Source organism: Oncorhynchus kisutch, linkage group LG5 (assembly GCF_002021735.2).
Source record: "Oncorhynchus kisutch isolate 150728-3 linkage group LG5, Okis_V2, whole genome shotgun sequence".
NCBI classification, from domain to species: Eukaryota; Metazoa; Chordata; class Actinopteri; order Salmoniformes; family Salmonidae; genus Oncorhynchus; species Oncorhynchus kisutch.
In genome coordinates this window covers 44530269-44536331 of record NC_034178.2, presented here as the reverse complement: position 1 = coordinate 44536331, position 6063 = coordinate 44530269, and the positions used below count along the sequence as shown (strand labels likewise).

The 6063-nt window shown below is 42.7% G+C and overlaps 1 long non-coding RNA gene across 1 annotated transcript; it reads left to right on the top strand.

Moving 5' to 3' along the window:
- The first annotated feature begins 1959 nt into the window (after window positions 1-1959).
- LOC116374207 (uncharacterized) lies at window positions 1960-5171 on the top strand. Its single transcript, XR_004210030.1, has 2 exons — window positions 1960-2417; window positions 3653-5171. It is a non-coding gene; the product is annotated as an uncharacterized LOC116374207 (long non-coding RNA).
- The last annotated feature ends 892 nt before the right edge of the window (window positions 5172-6063 follow it).

Here is a 6063-nt window from a genome sequence, read left to right as displayed (position 1 = left end):
ATAATACCCAGCACCTTCTAAGATTTATTGCCAATCTAAGATATATTTTATTTGAGCAGCAGGTTCAAGAGCAGCAAGGTCAAGAGCTAAATGAGAATCCCATTCCCACCTATGTGATAGTGTGGGACAGTGTCAGTTTCTACCGAGCTGCTCAGGTAAGGGAATGGTTTAACATCAATGGGCAGTTTATGAACTTGTACCTCCCTCCATACTCGCCTTTCCTGATTCCGATTGAGGAGTTTTTCTCCTCTTGGAGATGGAAAATGTATGATAGACAATAGTAAATATGCTGCAAGCCATGGATTTAGCCTGTGGTGATATAGGTGAGGAATCATGTCAGGGCTGGATACGGCACACAAGAGGCTTCTTCCCCCGTTGCCTCAGGAGGGACAATATTGCTTGTGATGTCGACGAAGTGCTCTGGCCTGACCCAGCCCAAAGACAAGAAGAAGCACATTGATCACATGTTTACTCCTTTGATTTTTGTCCCTTTTAGTATTGTATACTGTAGTACAGTGCATTGTAGGCTGTATACTGTACAATGGACAAACTGTATGGCCCTGAACATTGTGCTTTCCATTTATTAACAGTACTGACTGCTCAATAGATTTTGACTGGTTGCAGGATCATATCAACAAAGAACAAGAATTACAGTATCACAGAGACAAAGGACAAGTTTGTGAGATGCAGGGTACAGTACTGTAAAAATAGGGGTCCAACGAGGAGCAAGAACAAAAAACTAAATTGCATAAAGCAAAGCAGAGTAGTAATTTCTGATCAATTTTGAGCTACTATGATAGAACATGTTTTCGTTCATCAAAAAATGAATAATTTTTTAGATTAAAAATGTACTTCTCCCTGAAAATTGTATGTTTTGAACAATGTGTTTTCTATTTTTCGGTGTATTGTTTACTGACTGCCTGAGAGTGTATATCATTTTGATCACTTTGTTTATGATTTGAGTGCAGTGTTTGATTTTGAACACAACAACAGGCCATGATGTGGGCAGGATCCATATCTGCTGTATCCATTCAAATGATCACAGTTAGATTCAGTCATCCCTAATAGGACTAGTGTCGCATCGAAGGGGTGATATCAACTGTCAAAAGATAAGGTAGCTACTGAGGATAAAAGAATGGAGGGAAGGATTGCTTCATCCTCAACTCGTCTGTATCAGAATGTGATTAGTTGAGAGCGTGTGACCCAGACAGGAAGTGGTTGCCTGTCAGTAAGAAGTAACAGTGTGGTCGGAACATCACACCTGTCCAGCCATGTGGGTTTCACTCAAACATTACTAACAATGGTGCCCATCCCAGATCCTCACCTACATAAGATAATTACTTTGTTTTACCAGTTTGTTGTTTTTCATATTGTATCATCCTTAACCCAATACCTAGCGACCTTGTCAAGAGGAGGTTCGGACCTCTTGGAATAATGGTTAAGGTTTTGGCTTGACAGTTGCTGGACCTGGGTTTGAGTCCCAATTGGGGCTACCCCTTGCATTTGCTACACTGGTGTCAGAAGTGGGATGGCACTTGTTAGGCCATCGGTGGTCCGGACCTCTTGGCATAGCGGTTAAAGTTGTTGACTTGACAGTCGTTGGACCAGGAGTCCTGATTGCTTATAGCTCCTTAGAACTCCTGATATCTGTTGTGATCTAGTACTGTCTTTTTGCTAGCTATGACCATCTACTTTAAGTGCTGCCTGTCTTCCCAGTGGCCTACTTGGTGTGTGATCTACTGACTGCTCATAATTTGCAAATAGTTTTTGACACATCAACCAGGATCAAGGCGAGGGCAATTTGTGACTTGTTTTGGTAATCAGTGGCTGTGTTGGAGGGAGAGTGGCTTCACTTCTCCTAGGAAATCAGCAATTAATACAGGGAGGCGTGCTCTCCACCTCTGCTTGGCAATTAGCAATTAGTGTTAGTACTTTTGTCTCCCTTGGTTTCGCAGCAGTAGCTGTAAGCGGCGGCTATGTCAGTTTTGTCACAAAACTAAGACTGGTCTTTGGAGTTGTTTGAGGAAGGCCCCATACCATCACTCTCTCACTTGAGTATCTTACCAAGTTATTTTCAGATCTAATTTTTCCTCTTTTTTGTAGCTTTGGCAACTGTTTTCTAAACCTGTTCGCACTGCTCCCTGTAGGCTTTACAGAGCCTCCCCACCCCTTGGCTGCAACCCTCCTAATTTAGTGTACCCTGCGCGCACAACCCATGTGGAATTCCAGGTCTCTGGCAGCATTTGGAACTGCTGACCTGCGGTTAAGAATGCTGACTTCATCTCCGCCTATGCTGCCCTTGACTTTTTGGCCCTGACAGCGGCATGGATCACCCCAGAGAACACTGCTGCTCTTTATTCATCTGACAATGTTCTCTCATAGTCTGAGAGCATCTGGTCATTGTGGTGGTGGCACAGGTCTATTCATTTCCCCTAAGTGGAACTTCTCTTTTCTCCCTCTCCCCAGTCCATCTCCTCACTTGAATTCCATGCTGTCACTCAAGCTTAACATCATTGTCATCTATCACCAACCAGGTGATAGATGGCGAGTTCCTCATTGAGCTTGACACCTTGATAAGCTCATTTTCTGACAATGGCTCACCACTCTTCGTTCTTGGCAACTTCAACCTCCCGATGTCTGCCTTTCCCAATCCCCTCCAAATCACACAAGGCAGGCAATACACTTGACCTAATCTTTACTAGAGGCTCCTCCCAGACTAATCTCACTGCAACCCCCACACAGGTCACTACTTTGTTTCCTTTTCTGTCTCCCTTTCCTCCAATCCTAACCACTCAGCCCCTACCCAGATGGTTGTGCCATGCGATCTTCGCTTTCTCTCCCACTACTCTCTCTTCCATCCTATCATCTCTCCCTTCTGCTAAATCCTTCTCCCTCCAGTCTCCTGATTTTGCCTCTTTGACCCTACGCTCCTCCCTTTCCGCATCCTATGACTCACACTGGGCCCTTTCTGCATCCTATGACTCACACTGGGCCCTTTCTGCATCCTATGACTCGCACTGGGCCCTTTCTGCATCCTATGACTCGCACTGGGCCCTTTCTGCATCCTATGACTCGCACTGGGCCCTTTCTGCATCCTATGACTCGCACTGGGCCCTTTCTGCATCCTATGACTCGCACTGGGCCCTTTCTGCATCCTATGACTCGCACTGGGCCCTTTCTGCATCCTATGACTCGCACTGGGCCCTTTCTGCATCCTATGACTCGCACTGGGCCCTTTCTGCATCCTATGACTCGCACTGGGCTCTTTCTTCCCGGCCAGCTCGGCCCTCTCCTGCTCTGTGGCTGAGTGACTCAATGCCTGCTTACAGAACAGGGCTGCGGGCAGCTGAGTGAAAATGGAGGAAAACTATCGGAGGACTGATACTCCTTTCACTCTGTCCTCTACTTTCTCTTCCTCTGTATCTGTTAAAGCACTTTTCTACCACTCTAAATTTCAAGCATCTTCCTCTAAACCTGGGACTCTTTTCCACTTTCCCCTCCCTCCTTAGTCCTCCCCCTTCTGCTCTTCAGACAACTGTCAACCACTTTGAAAAGAAGGTTGAGACATCTGCTACTCATTCACTCAGCCTAGAGTCCACTGGTCTCACTCACACAACTACCCTACGCTTTGACCTCTTTCTCCCCTCTCCAGATGAAGTCCTGTGACTAGTGAGGTCTGGCTGCCCGACAACCTGCACATTCAACCCCATCCCCTCCTCCCTTCTACAGACCATCTCTGGAGTCCCTCTCCCATTCCTCACTTACATCGTCACCTCATCCATGACCACTGGCTGTGTCCCCTCTGACTTCAAAATTGCATGAGTTGCTCCCCTCAAGAAACCAACACTCAACTCATCTGAAGTCAACAACTATAGACTTGTATCCCTTTTCTTTCCAAAACACTTGAGCGTGCTGTCTCTAGTCAACTTTCTCGTGATCTCTCTCATAATGATCTTGGCCCTAACCAGTTAGGCTTTAAGACTGGTCATTCCACTGAGACTGCTCTTCTGTGTCATGAATGTTCTCCGCCCTGCCTAACCTTGCTCGCTCTCACTCAGAACTTTCAATTCAAGGTGCTTAATTTGCATGGGAAACATGTTTACATTGCCAAAGCAGGTGACATGGATGAAGTCAACAGTTCCAAAATAATGTTTATATAGTGTTGTAATGAGATGCAAATAGTTAAATTACAAAAGGGAAAACAAATATGGGTTGTGTTTACAATGGTGTTCTTCACTGCGCCCAATAGATATATATTTTTTTTTTCAAATTCTTTGTCTGTGTCATCTGAGGGAAATATGTCTCTATGGTCATACATTTGGCAAGAGGTTAGGAAATGCAGCTCAGTTTCCATCTGGTTTTGTGGGCAGTGTGCACACAGCAGACCTGGCTCAAGAGAAGACCGGCTTTCTGTGGCCTTTCTCAATAGCAAGACTATGAGTCTGTACATAGTCAAAGCTTTCCTTCATTTTGGCTAATTTACAGTGGTAAGGTATTCTGCCACTGTACTTACTGTTTATGGCCAAAGACTATTCTAGTTGGCTGTTTTTTTGTGAATTCCATTGTGTTAAGTAATTAGATTTTTGTTTTCTCATGATTTGTTTGGGTCTAATTGTGTTGCTGTCCTGGGGGTCTGTTTGTGAACAGAGCCCCAGGACAAGCTTGCTCTTCTCCAGGTTCATTTCTCTGTAGGTCAAGGCTTTGTTATGGAACGTTTAGGAATCACTTCCTTTTAGGTGGTTGTAGAATTTAACGTCACTTTTGTGGATTTTGATCATTTGCATGTATCTGCTTAATTCTGCTCTGCATGAATTATTTGGTGTTTTGCGTTGTACACAGGATATTTTTGCAGAATTCTGCATGCAGTCTCACTTTGGTGTATGTCCCATTTTGTGAATTCTTGGTTGGTGAGTGTACCCCAGATCTCACAAAGGGCAATGGGTTCTAACTAAATAAAGAGAAACCCTTGAATGAATAGGTTTGTCAACATTTGACTGGTACTGTATATGAATCTATTAGTTGCATGAATTTTGTATAATTGAAAACAACATTTTTTTTTATGCCATTTTGCATATCCGTTCATAAACAATGTGCTATGGAATCGGTACATCGACTCTCTTCCCAGCTATTTTGCAATCTGTATGGATCTTAAATTAAACTGGTATACTTTCTATTTAGTAATTTTCTTTAACTAATTGTGGTCTTTAATGCAGGGCTGACAGACGTCTTTCTCCCTGTTCCACTTGCCTCATTCCATTGTTGCAGTAATGCTGCTTTTAGTTTTTTGTCATTTTGGATAGAGCAGACATTTCCTTCTTTTTGCTGCATGTTAGACAACTCCACCAGTCCTATTGATGATATAATTTACAGATTAGACTTTTTACATTTTTTATCCAGAAATGTTTTTAAATGTTTATACATTTTGAGTTTAACCATAATATTTGTTCTGTATTTTCTGGTTTAAACGTAAATTACAACCGACTTTCTACGACTTGTTTTAAAAATAGCAATATGGTGGATGTTTAATTTTCAGATAACCTAAAGGGAGAGGTTGTAATCTGAGGCCGTTTTTGAACACTGGGTGTGCAATTCATACTAATCTGCTAGAGAACCAGTTTGGATTTATGTATGACTGAAACCTTTAAGGTCTAATGCTTTAATATCTAATAATTTCGGCCATTCGAATTCATATTCATTATATAAATAGGCCTGTCTAAATTGTCTGGCTTGCTGTCCCAAATGAAGTTTATTTTTTTATTTTTTTATTCTCATAAATTTAAAAAACAAGTTGTGTCAGCAGGGCCATACGCAAATTGGTCATCCAGGACATGACTAAAGAGTTCATCCGGGTGTTTTTTTTCTTCCCCCCCCCCCCCCCCCCTACAAATAGACAGCTATTTTCCTTTCCATGGTAACGATTGTATCTATTGTTGGTAACTGTCTAATTTATTGTAGTGACAATGTATTTTGGGATATGAATACTGAGTATGTCCACTTCACCATCAGACCATTTTATTGGTAAGCTACATGGTAATGTAAAAGTTTTTTTTTTTGTGATCCAGT